Source organism: Protopterus annectens, chromosome 4.part0, assembly GCF_019279795.1.
Source record: "Protopterus annectens isolate FY-2018-M chromosome 4.part0, PAN1.0, whole genome shotgun sequence".
In the NCBI taxonomy this organism is placed as follows: domain Eukaryota; kingdom Metazoa; phylum Chordata; order Ceratodontiformes; family Protopteridae; genus Protopterus; species Protopterus annectens.
Window position 1 is genome coordinate 1,077,839,132 of NC_056733.1, and position 15,338 is coordinate 1,077,854,469.

Sequence of the window (15,338 nt, forward strand, 5' to 3'; positions counted from 1 at the left end):
ATGTGGAACTTCAAATAACATGAACTTTTTAAGACTCCAGCTGAGGCATATTCCTCATAATGAGGTACACTTGAGAGGTACAGCTCTAGGTACTCTTGTTGACAATTCCTTATCATTTGACCATCATGTCTTCACAGTGATGAGGAAAGCCTTTTATCTGCTCCATCTATTTTCCAAAGACATCTCCACTAGATACAAGTCTTAATTTCCCTTTACTTGTATCTCATCAGGCCCATTATTAAATGTAATTAGATAGCAGTATCAGTAGTGCAACAGGTAGCACACTTGCCTTTGATGCAGAAGGCTGTTGGTTCTATTCCCACACCAGGTAGGTAGATTACTGATGCTGCAGTGCAGCATAAAGGTGGTGCTGCACTCCTGAGTGTGTCATCCTTCAGATAAGAGTCTAAGCCAAGGCCCCATCTGCTTGAGTTGGTGGTAGCTCAGGTGGATGTAAATGATCCCATGGCACCTATCAAAGAGAGTAGAGAAAGTACTTGATGCCCTTGCCAAATTTCCTGTAATAGTATAAGTACCACCTTGGGTCTCTCATGAAAAGAGGCTATTAGCCTAGTGGGACTCATCTGGTCAACAAATGATAAATAATGTATCTTTTGAGATGAATTTGTTTAAACATATCACTCATCTTGAGGAACCTCAGAGATTTCTAACTAAAAATATAAGATGACTAAAAAATCCTTATTAACAGGCCCAATTAGCAGCCCTCTCTCTCTGTACTTAGTCTGTTATAAGCTCCTCCATGGATGTCTGTGTCTAACCTTTTGAGCCATGAAAGATCTAATCCCTTTGGCCTTGTATTCCTTCGCAGAGCAAATGGTACGCAAAATGCTCAGTTAAAGGAGTTAAGGAAAGGAGTTAACAGATACATTAGATGCAGTTGAGAGACTGAATCGTATTCTAACATATTTATTTATTTATTTATTTATTTATTTGCATTTGTTTAACCAGGATAGTCCATTGGGCTAAAGAACCCGTTTTCAATGGAGTCCTGGGGAGAAAAGCTCCACATACATAATTAACAGAGAATGAGGATAAACATAGACATTACATGGGGTTCAACATGAGAAAAGTAACAAGTACAGGGGAAATATATATACATTTGATGGGGTAAAACATAATACAATGTACATAATAAATCGTGCAGAAAACAGCTGAAACAAGGCAATAAGAGATACACCAAATTAAAAAACAAAAATATGCTGCCTGGTGTTCTTATAGTCCGAGTAGTCAGAGCTGAAAGAGTTACAAGATGAAAATAGTATGTTATGAAGGGTGAGAGCAGGAGCATTGCCATGAGGAAGATAGATAGGAGTGGAGTGATTTTTGAAGGATGGGAGGCTTGCGATAGTACGAATAGAGGGAGGAAGGGAGTTCCATGAGCGTGCTAGAGAGAAGGACAGGAGGTTTTGTCCAGGAGGGTGGTGGGGTCTGTGTATTTCTATGAGGTTTTGATTGTTTGATCTTAGTTGTCTTTGTGTGTGGTGGATTTTAAAGGTAGAAGAGAGTGAGGGGCAGAGGGTTGGCTGGAAAAAATGTCCATTACATGACAAGCAGAGTACCAACCTTGCTACCATCAAGATAAACCTTTATATTTGGATGGGCAGCCTCAAATTTCTACCAGTCTATCGTGTCTTGCTCTCCTTGAGGCTCAAGGGAACTTACATGACAAGCAGAGTACCAACCTTGCTACCATCAAGATAAACCTTTATATTTGGATGGGCAGCCTCAAATTTTTACCAGTCTATCGTGTCTTGCTCTCCTTGAGGCTCAAGGGAACTTTTATATTGGGGTTTTTGGCTACGCTTAAGTCATCTGCAGACTGATTGCCTAATACTTACCTATAATCTATGAAGTTACAAATATTCAGAAAATTCCAGCAATTGAAGTAATATATTTTACATATAGGAAAAAGAGGTGCATTACTTTTTAAAATTAGTATTAAGCTGGTAAACAAAAAGTCACTATATCTAACAAAAATGTGATTCTTACTTAAGCTGCTAGCAACAAAAATTTAAAAGCTATGTCTTGTAAAATATAACTTCTAAGTAAAACACTGATAATGAACTTATATTAGTGGAGTGTCATAAAGTAATTGCTAGACGAATAGATTTAGCCTTTTGCCTCTGTGCTTTGACTAATTTAGCTGAACATACAATATTAGTAGATGGGAAGGGATTACTAAATTCTGGGAGCATGGGCACACTTATTAAGGAATGTTATATCTGCAAGCATAAAACCCTGGCTAAGAGAAAAGTGGGAGTGATATATGTTCATGGAGGTAAGAATGAATATCCCATAATACATGAAGAAATGCATATGCTGTTGAGTAAAGTACTGTATCTAGTAGCTTTAATTCTTTATCTAACACATGATGTTGTAGTTTGTCAAGATTTCTCCCAGTTCGGGACACTATTTATATTGTTAGGGGATGGAGCACCTTTCTATGCTCTGTGACATGAATATACTTCAGGTATAAATGGAGGAGGGATGACAGCAACAGACTGCCTCACTATTAAAAACACACTGTTCTGGGTATCAGAATGGGGAAGGACATCAGCAGTCTGTCTCATTACTAAGAAGCACAGGTCTGAGCATGCTCAAAATAAGAATGGAGGAGCCAACAACAGCCTGATCCGCTGTCAAAAACACATAATCCTGATAAAGAAAGAGGAGTAGGTGTAGAATCTTCAAAATGAACTGAAATCTGGCATTGGCTTGAAGGCAGAGAAGCACCAATGTTTTACCAGAAAGAGATTCTTCTTTCCACATTTTCCAATCAGAACTAAAAGTACACTCTAAAACTCAAGAAAAATGCATTTGTTCTCTGTCTGGTCATATAACCTAACCTCTTCCTACCATATTGCCTACTACATAGTGTGCTCTGACTCTACTTTTCATCGTGATTCTTTCAGCACGGCACCTCTAATATCCTCTCTGTACATAATATATTTACATATTGTATTTTGTCAGTCACTCTGTATATAATGACATGTATCGCTTGTCTTTATACCCTCACGCTAACTATGATGTTCCGTCTCTGTACAATATCATGTACCTGTTGTGTAACCCACATGCTGAAACTGAAATAGGTCCAATGGAAATTGTGCTCTATGCTGTTTAACAAATACAAAATAAAATAAGACTCATTTACTAAGTTAGTAAAAAAAAAGTCACTACAGAAACCAATAAAAAACAACCTGTATATTGCTGGAACAGCCCAGTTGTTAATTTGCTGAATTAAGTCACTATAGAGACTGATAAGAAGGAACACTTAGTACATGATATGGAGTCTTGTCCAAAGAGTCCATAAACAAACATAACAAAAGATGACTGTGTGGAGGCAGAAAAGGAAAGACCAATAGTGATTCACTCATGTAAAGAAGAAAGGGAACAGGAGCCAGTCCTAGGTATTTCCTCTTCAGATTTAAAACAAATGACTAATCAGAAAAAAGACCATGAGAAGCAGGTACAAAGAGATAGAGAAATTACCGAGGCAAACATAAAGGAATTGCCAAAACCAAGAGCAGAAGAAAATCACTGGCATGAGTTGTTTTTTACAAATGAAGAAATAGGATAAAAAGAAAGCAGATGATTTGCAGATGAGCAATGATAGTTTACAGAAAGCATGGGCAGAGAAAACACAGCTTGAGCAGAAAGAACGAGAGACGAGCAGAGTAGACCTGTATCGTAATCATGTTTTGAATTACAGAATCACATACTTTATAGAGTAAATAAAGACAGACAAATGAATACCCCACCAACTGTTAGTGCTTTAACCTTTTCAAACACTTGTGATGAAATGGGCATTTAGTCATACACTGAGAAGGCACTTAGTGATGGACAAAACTAAAGCTAGACTTTTAGCCGAATTTTATTGGCTTCCTGAAAAAAAAGTCATTAAGAAATTTTGTACAGCATGCCTAAAATGTCAAAAGGCTGCACCATATTTTGGATTCAGAAGTCCGCTAATAACTATCAAGTAGATAATTATGGAGCTTATACAGCCATTAGTAAACACTAGCAATAGCTACCAGTACATTCTGTTGATTGTTAACCACACTACAACATTTCACGAAGCCATGCTACTGTGAAAATTCAATGTTAACAGCCAAAGAGCTACTGTTATTTTTCTTCAGGAAAGGAGTACCCAAAGAAATACTCACATAGCAGGGAATGCCATTTTTGTCCACTGTAATGTACCAGCTTTGTCAGTGGTTTATGGTAAAGAGTTACAAATTAGTGTTACACCCTCTAAGTGGAGAGCTTTAATAAAAGTCTGTAAGTCTGTACTATGGAAGGCCAAAGAACAAGATGGTAAGAACCAGGGTTAGTTACTTCCCCAGCTCTTGTTTGCTGTAATGTGGTACCACAGGGTTTATCCATTTGATTTAATATATAATATATATATTATTGGAAATGCAGTGGTGCAGCGATATCATCGTCGCCTCACAGCAAGAGGTTCTCTGGTCTGATTCTCGGCTGGAGTGCCTTCTGTGTGGAGTCTTTATGTCCTCCCTGCATTTGTGTGGGTTTCCTCTAGGTGCTCCTATTTCTCCCCACAATTCAAAGACATGTCTGGAGCATTTCTCCCCTGCTGAAAATTAGCTTCATTCCAAATCAGACTTTCTGGTAAACAAACGTTAAATAAATATAGGAGGCATCCTTAAAGTTTTCTGTACGTAGCTAAAGCAACTTTTGAGGAACAGAAAAACATATTTAAAGTCATACTAGTACACTACACATACTTGCAAGATAGGCTGAAAATTGGTATGCGAATTCTAAGGGAATATAAGCAAAGGGCACAAGAAACACAACACAGGCTGTTTAACAAAAAATGCCAAACTGAATAAATTTAAAGCAGGAGATGAAGTGTTGGCATTAATTCCCTCTGCTTAGAATAAATTCCTAACATGATGGCAGGAGTCCATTGAGCCAAATGAGAACATGAATTAAGTGAATTTCAAAATAAGACAAACTGGAAAGAACAGACTAAAGAAGATGCATCATAAAAATTGTTAAAACCATGAAGGGAAGCTGAAGGTTCTGCAGTCAGTCTGGGAATTCAGATATTCTAATATGATGAGTACTATCTGTGCTTTTCAAATAGACCAAAAAAAAAAAAAAAAAAAACAGAAGCAAGAAGTGAATGTTTTTTTTTTTTGATTTTTTACAGAAGAACATAGTTTTTTTTTTCAGGGTCAATGTTTTTTTTTTTTTTTTTTGTACTGAAGAACATAGATTTTTTTCAGGGCTACCTGGTACAACAAATTTAATTGAACATTATATTGAAACTATGCCAGAGAGAAGGTAAACCTAAAACCAGAAAATGTTCCAGAGTCCCAAAGAAGTGGGGAAGCTGCTTAAACTGGGAGTTGATTGATCTCACTTATTTGACATAAAAGACCCCAATGAAGAAGCTAACAACCTTACCAATATCCTACTGCAATTGCAAAACAAATGAATTTCCTTGGTACAAAGGCTACTTTGACCTCATAACCATGACTAGGTATCTAACAAACTCAAACATCTCTTAAAATTATGTGATGAAGTGTGGCAAAGTTGGAAATGGTAACCCTTCCACAGATTCCTGTACCAAATGGGTCTATATTATATGAACAAAAGTTCATATAAGCAAACGCTCAATGAGCGAAAATCCTGGGGAGAAAAGCTCCACATACATAATTAACAGAGAATGAGGATAAACATAGACATTACATGGGGTTCAACATGAGAAAAGTAACAAGTACAGGGGAAATATATATACATTTGATGGGGTAAAACATAATACAATGTACATAATAAATCGTGCAGAAAACAGCTGAAACAAGGCAATAAGAGATACACCAAATTAAAAAACAAAAATATGCTGCCTGGTGTTCTTATAGTCCGAGTAGTCAGAGCTGAAAGAGTTACAAGATGAAAATAGTATGTTATGAAGGGTGAGAGCAGGAGCATTGCCATGAGGAAGATAGATAGGAGTGGAGTGATTTTTTGAAGGATGGGAGGCTTGCGATAGTACGAATAGAGGGAGGAAGGGAGTTCCATGAGCATGCTAGAGAGAAGGACAGGAGGTTTTGTCCAGGAGGGTGGTGGGGTCTGTGTATTTCTATGAGGTTTTGATTGTTTGATCTTAGTTGTCTTTGTGTGTGGTGGATTTTAAAGGTAGAAGAGAGTGAGGGGCAGAGGGTTGGCTGGAAAAAATGTCCATTACATGACAAGCAGAGTACCAACCTTGCTACCATCAAGATAAACCTTTATATTTGGATGGGCAGCCTCAAATTTTTACCAGTCTATCGTGTCTTGCTCTCCTTGAGGCTCAAGGGAACTTACATGACAAGCAGAGTACCAACCTTGCTACCATCAAGATAAACCTTTATATTTGGATGGGCAGCCTCAAATTTTTACCAGTCTATCGTGTCTTGCTCTCCTTGAGGCTCAAGGGAACTTTTATATTGGGGTTTTTGGCTATGCTTAAGTCATCTGCAGACTGATTGCCTAATACTTACCTATAATCTATGAAGTTACAAATATTCAGAAAATTCCAGCAATTGAAGTAATATATTTTACATATAGGAAAAAGAGGTGCATTACTTTTTAAAATTAGTATTAAGCTGGTAAACAAAAAGTCACTATATCTAACAAAATGTGATTCTTACTTAAGCTGCTAGCAACAAAAATTTAAAAGCTATGTCTTGTAAAATATAACTTCTAAGTAAAACACTGATAATGAACTTATATTAGTGGAGTGTCATAAAGTAATTGCTAGACGAATAGATTTAGCCTTTTGCCTCTGTGCTTTGACTAATTTAGCTGAACATACAATATTAGTAGATGGGAAGGGATTACTAAATTCTGGGAGCATGGGCACACTTATTAAGGAATGTTATATCTGCAAGCATAAAACCCTGGCTAAGAGAAAAGTGGGAGTGATATATGTTCATGGAGGTAAGAATGAATATCCCATAATACATGAAGAAATGCATATGCTGTTGAGTAAAGTACTGTATCTAGTAGCTTTAATTCTTTATCTAACACATGATGTTGTAGTTTGTCAAGATTTCTCCCAGTTCGGAACACTATTTATATTGTTAGGGGATGGAGCACCTTTCTATGCTCTGTGACATGAATATACTTCAGGTATAAATGGAGGAGGGATGACAGCAACAGACTGCCTCACTATTAAAAACACACTGTTCTGGGTATCAGAATGGGGAAGGACATCAGCAGTCTGTCTCATTACTAAGAAGCACAGGTCTGAGCATGCTCAAAATAAGAATGGGAGGAGCCAACAACAGCCTGATCCGCTGTCAAAAACACATAATCCTGATAAAGAAAGAGGAGTAGGTGTAGAATCTTCAAAATGAACTGAAATCTGGCATTGGCTTGAAGGCAGAGAAGCACCAATGTTTTACCAGAAAGAGATTCTTCTTTCCACATTTTCCAATCAGAACTAAAAGTACACTCTAAAACTCAAGAAAAATGCATTTGTTCTCTGTCTGGTCATATAACCTAACCTCTTCCTACCATATTGCCTACTACATAGTGTGCTCTGACTCTACTTTTCATCGTGATTCTTTCAGCACGGCACCTCTAATATCCTCTCTGTACATAATATATTTACATATTGTATTTTGTCAGTCACTCTGTATATAATGACATGTATCGCTTGTCTTTATACCCTCACGCTAACTATGATGTTCCGTCTCTGTACAATATCATGTACCTGTTGTGTAACCCACTTGCTGAAACTGAAATAGGTCCAATGGAAATTGTGCTCTATGCTGTTTAACAAATACAAAATAAAATAAGACTCATTTACTAAGTTAGTAAAAAAAGTCACTACAGAAACCAATAAAAAACAACCTGTATATTGCTGGAACAGCCCAGTTGTTAATTTGCTGAATTAAGTCACTATAGAGACTGATAAGAAGGAACACTTAGTACATGATATGGAGTCTTGTCCAAAGAGTCCATAAACAAACATAACAAAAGATGACTGTGTGGAGGCAGAAAAGGAAAGACCAATAGTGATTCACTCATGTAAAGAAGAAAGGGAACAGGAGCCAGTCCTAGGTATTTCCTCTTCAGATTTAAAACAAATGACTAATCAGAAAAAAGACCATGAGAAGCAGGTACAAAGAGATAGAGAAATTACCGAGGCAAACATAAAGGAATTGCCAAAACCAAGAGCAGAAGAAAATCACTGGCATGAGTTGTTTTTTACAAATGAGGAAATAGGATAAAAAGAAAGCAGATGATTTGCAGATGAGCAATGATAGTTTACAGAAAGCATGGGCAGAGAAAACACAGCTTGAGCAGAAAGAACGAGAGACGAGCAGAGTAGACCTGTATCGTAATCATGTTTTGAATTACAGAATCACATACTTTATAGAGTAAATAAAGACAGACAAATGAATACCCCACCAACTGTTAGTGCTTTAACCTTTTCAAACACTTGTGATGAAATGGGCATTTAGTCATACACTGAGAAGGCACTTAGTGATGGACAAAACTAAAGCTAGACTTTTAGCCGAATTTTATTGGCTTCCTGAAAAAAAGTCATTAAGAAATTTTGTACAGCATGCCCAAAATGTCAAAAGGCTGCACCATATTTTGGATTCAGAAGTCCACTAATAACTATCAAGTAGATAGTTATGGAGCTTATACAGCCATTAGTAAACACTAGCAATAGCTACCAGTACATTCTGTTGATTGTTAACCACACTACAACATTTCACGAAGCCATGCTACTGTGAAAATTCAATGTTAACAGCCAAAGAGCTACTGTTATTTTTCTTCAGGAAAGGAGTACCCAAAGAAATACTCACATAGCAGGGAATGCCATTTTTGTCCACTGTAATGTACCAGCTTTGTCAGTGGTTTATGGTAAAGAGTTACAAATTAGTGTTACACCCTCAAACTGATGGGTTAGTGGAGAGCTTTAATAAAAGTCTGTAAGTCTGTACTATGGAAGGCCAAAGAACAAGATGGTAAGAACCAGGGTTAGTTACTTCCCCAGCTCTTGTTTGCTGTAATGTGGTACCACAGGGTTTATCCATTTGATTTAATATATAATATATATTATTGGAAATGCAGTGGTGCAGCGATAACATCGTCGCCTCACAGCAAGAGGTTCTCTGGTCTGATTCTCGGCTGGAGTGTCTTCTGTGTGGAGTCTTTATGTCCTCCCTGCATTTGTGTGGGTTTCCTCTAGGTGCTCCTATTTCTCCCCACAATTCAAAGACATGTCTGGAGCATTTCTCCCCTGCTGAAAATTAGCTTCATTCCAAATCAGACTTTCTGGTAAACAAACGTTAAATAAATATAGGAGGCATCCTTAAAGTTTTCTGTACGTAGCTAAAGCAACTTTTGAGGAACAGAAAAACATATTTAAAGTCATACTAGTACACTACACATACTTGCAAGATAGGCTGAAAATTGGTATGCGAATTCTAAGGGAATATAAGCAAAGGGCACAAGAAACACAACACAGGCTGTTTAACAAAAATGCCAAACTGAATAAATTTAAAGCAGGAGATGAAGTGTTGGCATTAATTCCCTCTGCTTAGAATAAATTCCTAACATGATGGCAGGAGCCCATTGAGCCAAATGAGAACATGAATTAAGTGAATTTCAAAATAAGACAAACTGGAAAGAACAGACTAAAGAAGATGCATCATAAAAATTGTTAAAACCATGAAGGGAAGCTGAAGGTTCTGCAGTCAGTCTGGGAATTCAGATATTCTAATATGATGAGTACTATCTGTGCTTTTCAAATAGACCAAAAAAAAAAAAAAAAAAAACAGAAGCAAGAAGTGAATGTTTTTTTTTTTTGATTTTTTACAGAAGAACATAGTTTTTTTTTTCAGGGTCAATGTTTTTTTTTTTTTTTTTTGTACTGAAGAACATAGATTTTTTTCAGGGCTACCTGGTACAACAAATTTAATTGAACATTATATTGAAACTATGCCAGAGAGAAGGTAAACCTAAAACCAGAAAATGTTCCAGAGTCCCAAAGAAGTGGGAAGCTGCTTAAACTGGGAGTTGATTGATCTCACTTATTTGACATAAAAGACCCCAATGAAGAAGCTAACAACCTTACCAATATCCTACTGCAATTGAAAACAAATGAATTTCCTTGGTACAAAGGCTACTTTGACCTCATAACCATGACTAGGTATCTAACAAACTCAAACATCTCTTAAAATTATGTGATGAAGTGTGGCAAAGTTGGAAATGGTAACCCTTCCACAGATTCCTGTACCAAATGGGTCTATATTATATGAACAAAAGTTCATATAAGCAAACGCTCAATGAGCGAAAATCCTGGACATCGAAAACGATATTGTGGGGGCTGTGCCCCCCCCCCGCTAAATATGGATTCCAACTCCGAGATTGCACTTCAGTGAGGAAAGGGCAAAAATTCCAATCTTCACTGTACTGCAATCCCACAACACACACCTCGATGTCTGGGAGTTTCGCTCATTAGAGCATTCGCTTATATGAACGTTCATTCATATAATATAGACCCATGCCAAATATATTCCACTATGCAACCTAACCAAGAAACCCATGCATGTATGCAAAAACAATCACTATCAAAACAAATAAATTTCACTTTTAGCCCAACCCAAAAGATTATGGAGAGAAAATAACCTATTGACTGGTCGAAAAACTCAACATAGCTCCAGTCCCCTGAACCCCTCTAACATCACCACAAACTCTCATGTGCTGGCGCTGACTTCTTCAATGTGTTCAGCAACCTGCCACACATCATCAGCAACACAAACTTACCATCCCCAATAGCCACCTTACCCCCACTTTACAATCCACTATTCCACTTCAAAAAGATTAGAACCAAAGAGACAGAAACACAAATGGACCAAATAGAAATAAATACTCCCCCCAGGCTCAGATAACCTAGTTCCTTTGTTCCTTCATCTTTCTAAGAACTTAATTTCCCATCATCTCACCCCATTATTGAATCCCCAAATGATGTGGATATTCTACAAAAGGGCCTTACAGAAACAGATGCTTGGTGGAAGAGCCATGGGCTCAAGCTCAATGCCAAGAAATGTATAGTTATCCCCTTTGGGAAAAAACATGTACCCGTGAATTACTACATAGATGGCAGTACACTAAATACCGAAAGTGTGATAAGAGACTTAGGGACCCAGGTGGACAGTGGTCTGACCTTCCATAACCACATCGCCACAACAGTCAGGAAATCCTTCTATGTGGCACACCTCATCACTAAGGGCTTTTCATCCAGAAAAAAGAAGGTCATTGTCCCACTGTACTCACCCTCATTAGACCTATTATAGAATACAATGCCCCATTTGGTATGTACCTCTCAAGACATCTGCAACAACTGGAAAGGCCACAGAAATACCTCACTAAAAGAATTATAGGCCTAAAGCAGATGCCCTATGCTGACCGTCTAAAAAAACTCCAACTATACTCTGTTACATATCATCTACTCAGAGGTGATCTCTGCTTAACATACGAGGTCATGTCAAACCCAGAGCTGTTGGACATGCTACTCTTAAAGAAATCCCAATCCCTCAGAGCCATACATTTCAGGGATCTAAACCTTGTCATCACAATGAACAAAACATGTTGGAGGGATAGGTTCCTGACCCAGAGACTCCCCAGACTCTGGAACAGACTGCCCACACATGTCAAGCAGAGCGCCTCTTTGGCCCTCTTCAGAAGGAACCTTGACGACTGGATGGGAGATAGGAAATTCACCCTGGGGATCAGGTCAGTCGCCCTGCTAGACAGGGGTCCAGGGAAGTAAATATTGTGGGAAGAAATAGCCAGGGAATTGTTATGGCTAGGCTTGTATAGGCCCTAGGGCCGATAGCCTAGTACCAACCTATGAACACATATAACCAATGCTTAACTAATAACAGTATGCCTCAGATATGGCATATAGCAATAGTAACTCCTATTCGAAAACTACCCATGCCATCTACCGCTTCGCAATACCATCCTATGTTAATACCTCCCACCTTAGGTAAAATAGGTTCATAGGTGTTTCTAGGCTAACAACCACAAAGGCCATTTTAAGTCTAGCCATGTATCCCAAATGTCTGACAAGTTCTGTTACTCTTGATAAGTGTAAGCAGGGGCCTGGGATCTTGGGAGATGAAGCATTTACAAGCAGGGGCCTGGGAGATGAACCATTTACAGGCTGTCTGTGACCATTAGAGACAGAGGTGCCAAACCAGGCATGAATTTCCTGTTCCCCATCCAATTGTTCCAGTTACACTTGAATTGGGTTAGGGAGGAACTCTGATTCACATGAATGGGGAGCCTATTACAGAGATGGGGCAGTGTCTTGGATACATGCCTGTCTGTCCAGCAGGTCCTATTTATATCACAGGCAAGATTTAAGTCTTTTGAGTGGGTAATTCTGGTGCTGTTTGTTTTGTAGATATGCAGGAGGTCCACCAGATTGGGGTCTGAAAATGCCCTGTTTGTCAGGCATAGATCTCCCCTTAACAGCTTGTAAGAGACAGAATACAGGGATAGGGCCTTGAGGCAGTCTGCATAGGACATTTTACTTATGGCCTGTATTCTTTTAGTGAGGAACCTCTGTGGATATTCCATTTGTTGGATATGCCTGGTTAGGTACATACCAAAGAGAGCATTGTACTCAATGATAAGTCTGATGAATGCTGAATACAGTGGAACAATGACTTCCTTGGACCTAAATGCCATACCTGTTTATAAGTTGCACAAGACAGAATGATTTCCTCACTAATGTAGAAATGTGATGGTCAAAAGATAGATTACTACATGTGTCCCTAGGTCCCTGACTACTGGGTCAACTCTAAGGGGTGTGTTGTCAATATGATAGTTACCAGGGGTGGATGACTTAATGAAAGATACAGTTATGTATTTCTTGGCATTTAATTTTAGTCATTTGTCTATGTCAGCCCTTCCTGCAGAACATTTATCAGCTCCCAGTTTGCAATCAACTGTAAATTTAGTCAGCCAGAGATTGTTGACATAGGTCTTGGCATAAGAGAAGTAAATGCCAAAAAGGAGCGGTACAACGACTGATCCCTGAGGGACTCCACATGTGATTGGCCTCTTTCTAGAGGTGGACTCTCCAATTCTAACTTCCTGGGTCCTGTCTGTGAGCCAGTTGGCTACCCACAGGATGACGTACATATTTGTATGTAACATCTTGAGTTTGTCAACAACCGAGTGGGGTACTGTGTCAAATGCCTTGGCCAGGTCAAGGTGGGCAGTGTGAACCATTTTGCCCTTATTCTTTGCTTTTGTGACCTTCCCAAAGAAGTCCACCATTTTGAGTAGGCATGACCTGACCTTGATGAAACCAAACTGGGTTGGGTCCAGTGTCTGGAGGTTTACTATATCATTATTAATCATTTTCATAATAATTCTTTCCATGGCTTTTCATATAAGACTAGTGAGACTTATGGGTCTGTAGTTTCAAGGGTCTGTTGATGGCCAACCTTTGTGCAGAGGGATGACTGCTGCTCTTCTCCATTCGTGAGGCATGAAGCCTGTTTGGAGGTTACAGTTAAATAGCAATTCCAGAGAGCCTGATAGGTCATGTTTCATATTTAAAAGGCATCCTGAGATATTGTCTGGGCCCATTGATGCAAGTGTTCTTGGCTTTAGAGAGACAGAAAGAGCATTAAGGACCTGTTCCCTACTAATAGCAGGGGGAGTTATATTTTATGGTATTTCCTGAGAAAAGATTGAGGGGGAGAGAGGGGTAAAGTTGGAGCTGAATTTGCCAGCCAGTAGGTTTGCTGTATCTTCTAGCTCAGTATAAGTAGCTCCATTTACAATGAGCTCTGCACACAACTGTGTATTGCCTTTGAGGTTGCAGACATAGCTAAAGAATGCCTTGTGGTTGCCCTTGGCCTGGGGGCCAAATTTACCTCAAATTTGGCTTTGGTAGACTTTATTTGCCCTCTGAGTTGTTTAGTTTGACGAGAGTGCTTTTATCCTGCTGGGTGCTGCACTTCCTAATTTTTGCCATGATGTTCTTCCTCCTGTTATACAGCCTATTGATTTTGTGATTCCACCAGTGTGGCTTGTTGTTTGAGTTAGTTCTGTACTACATTTAGGTGGGTACAGCTGCCTCTATGCAGCTATTAACATACTTATATAGGGTTTCTGTGAACAGTTCTGCATAGGCAGCAGTGTTATCAGGGTTTATGGGGGCTTGAAATGATATTCCAAGGTTAGCTGGAGGCCAAGGTTTTATTTTCACTCCAAAGGAGACCATTTTGTGGTCTGATCTTTCCAGGGAAGACATTACACTGGGGGGTGGGGGGTGCAGCACTGTCCCATATTAGTGAGGACCAGATCTAGTATGGTTGCACCCTTGGTTGGCATATTAACAATCTGGTCCAGGGAGTTTGTGTTTAGAAAATCCAGGAATCTCTGTGCCTGTATGTTTTGTGTCATATAGGATTCCCTGTTAATAGTGGGGTAATTAAAGCCCCCCATGAATATGGTATTGGTTTGGATGGTGAGTGTTTCCAGTAAGTTTAAATACATGGTATGGGCTTCCTGGGTCATAGAAGGGGACCTATTCTTTGCAAGGAAGTGGTATTGGATTTTGCCTATCGTGATTTGAACATGGAGTAGCTCAAGTGCATTGTCCTGTTTGATTAGCCTTGAGGTATATTTATTTTTGATACAAATTGAGACATCTCCACTATTAGTCCCTGTCTGTGTAGTAGCTGGTCTAAATGTGTGGAAGGCATTATAACCTTGCACTGTCAGTGTGCTCTCCACGGTTTTAAATAATGTCTTAGTGGCTGAACATACATCAGCATTCTCTAGGGTGAAGAGACCTTCTAGGGAGTGGAGTATTTTGTTTAGAAGCCTAGCATTGAGCAGTAATGCTTTTTGATTTTCTTGGTTTTGATTTGCTAGAAAAAATTATCTACAGCTGAATTTCTGCTTATATGCATCAATACCATCTTCTATCCAGAAAGCAACATAGGTTTTGGTTTGGATGCAGCACCATAACAGCTGTCTACTCCCTCACAGATGATGTCCTATCCAATATAAAAAGGTAATATGACAGCAGCTGTCTTTACGGTCCTCATAAAAGCCTTTGATTTTATTGATAACTTAGCATTTGACAAATTAACTGAAATATTCATTAGTGACATGCAAAACTTTGGTTTGAAGATTTCCTCAACAATAAATTCTTCAAGGTGAAAGTAAATAAACACACTACTGTTCTTGGCAAACAAGCTATCACCTCTTCTGTCCAAGCCATAAACAAAGAAATACTCTTACCTTAAATCAAATAT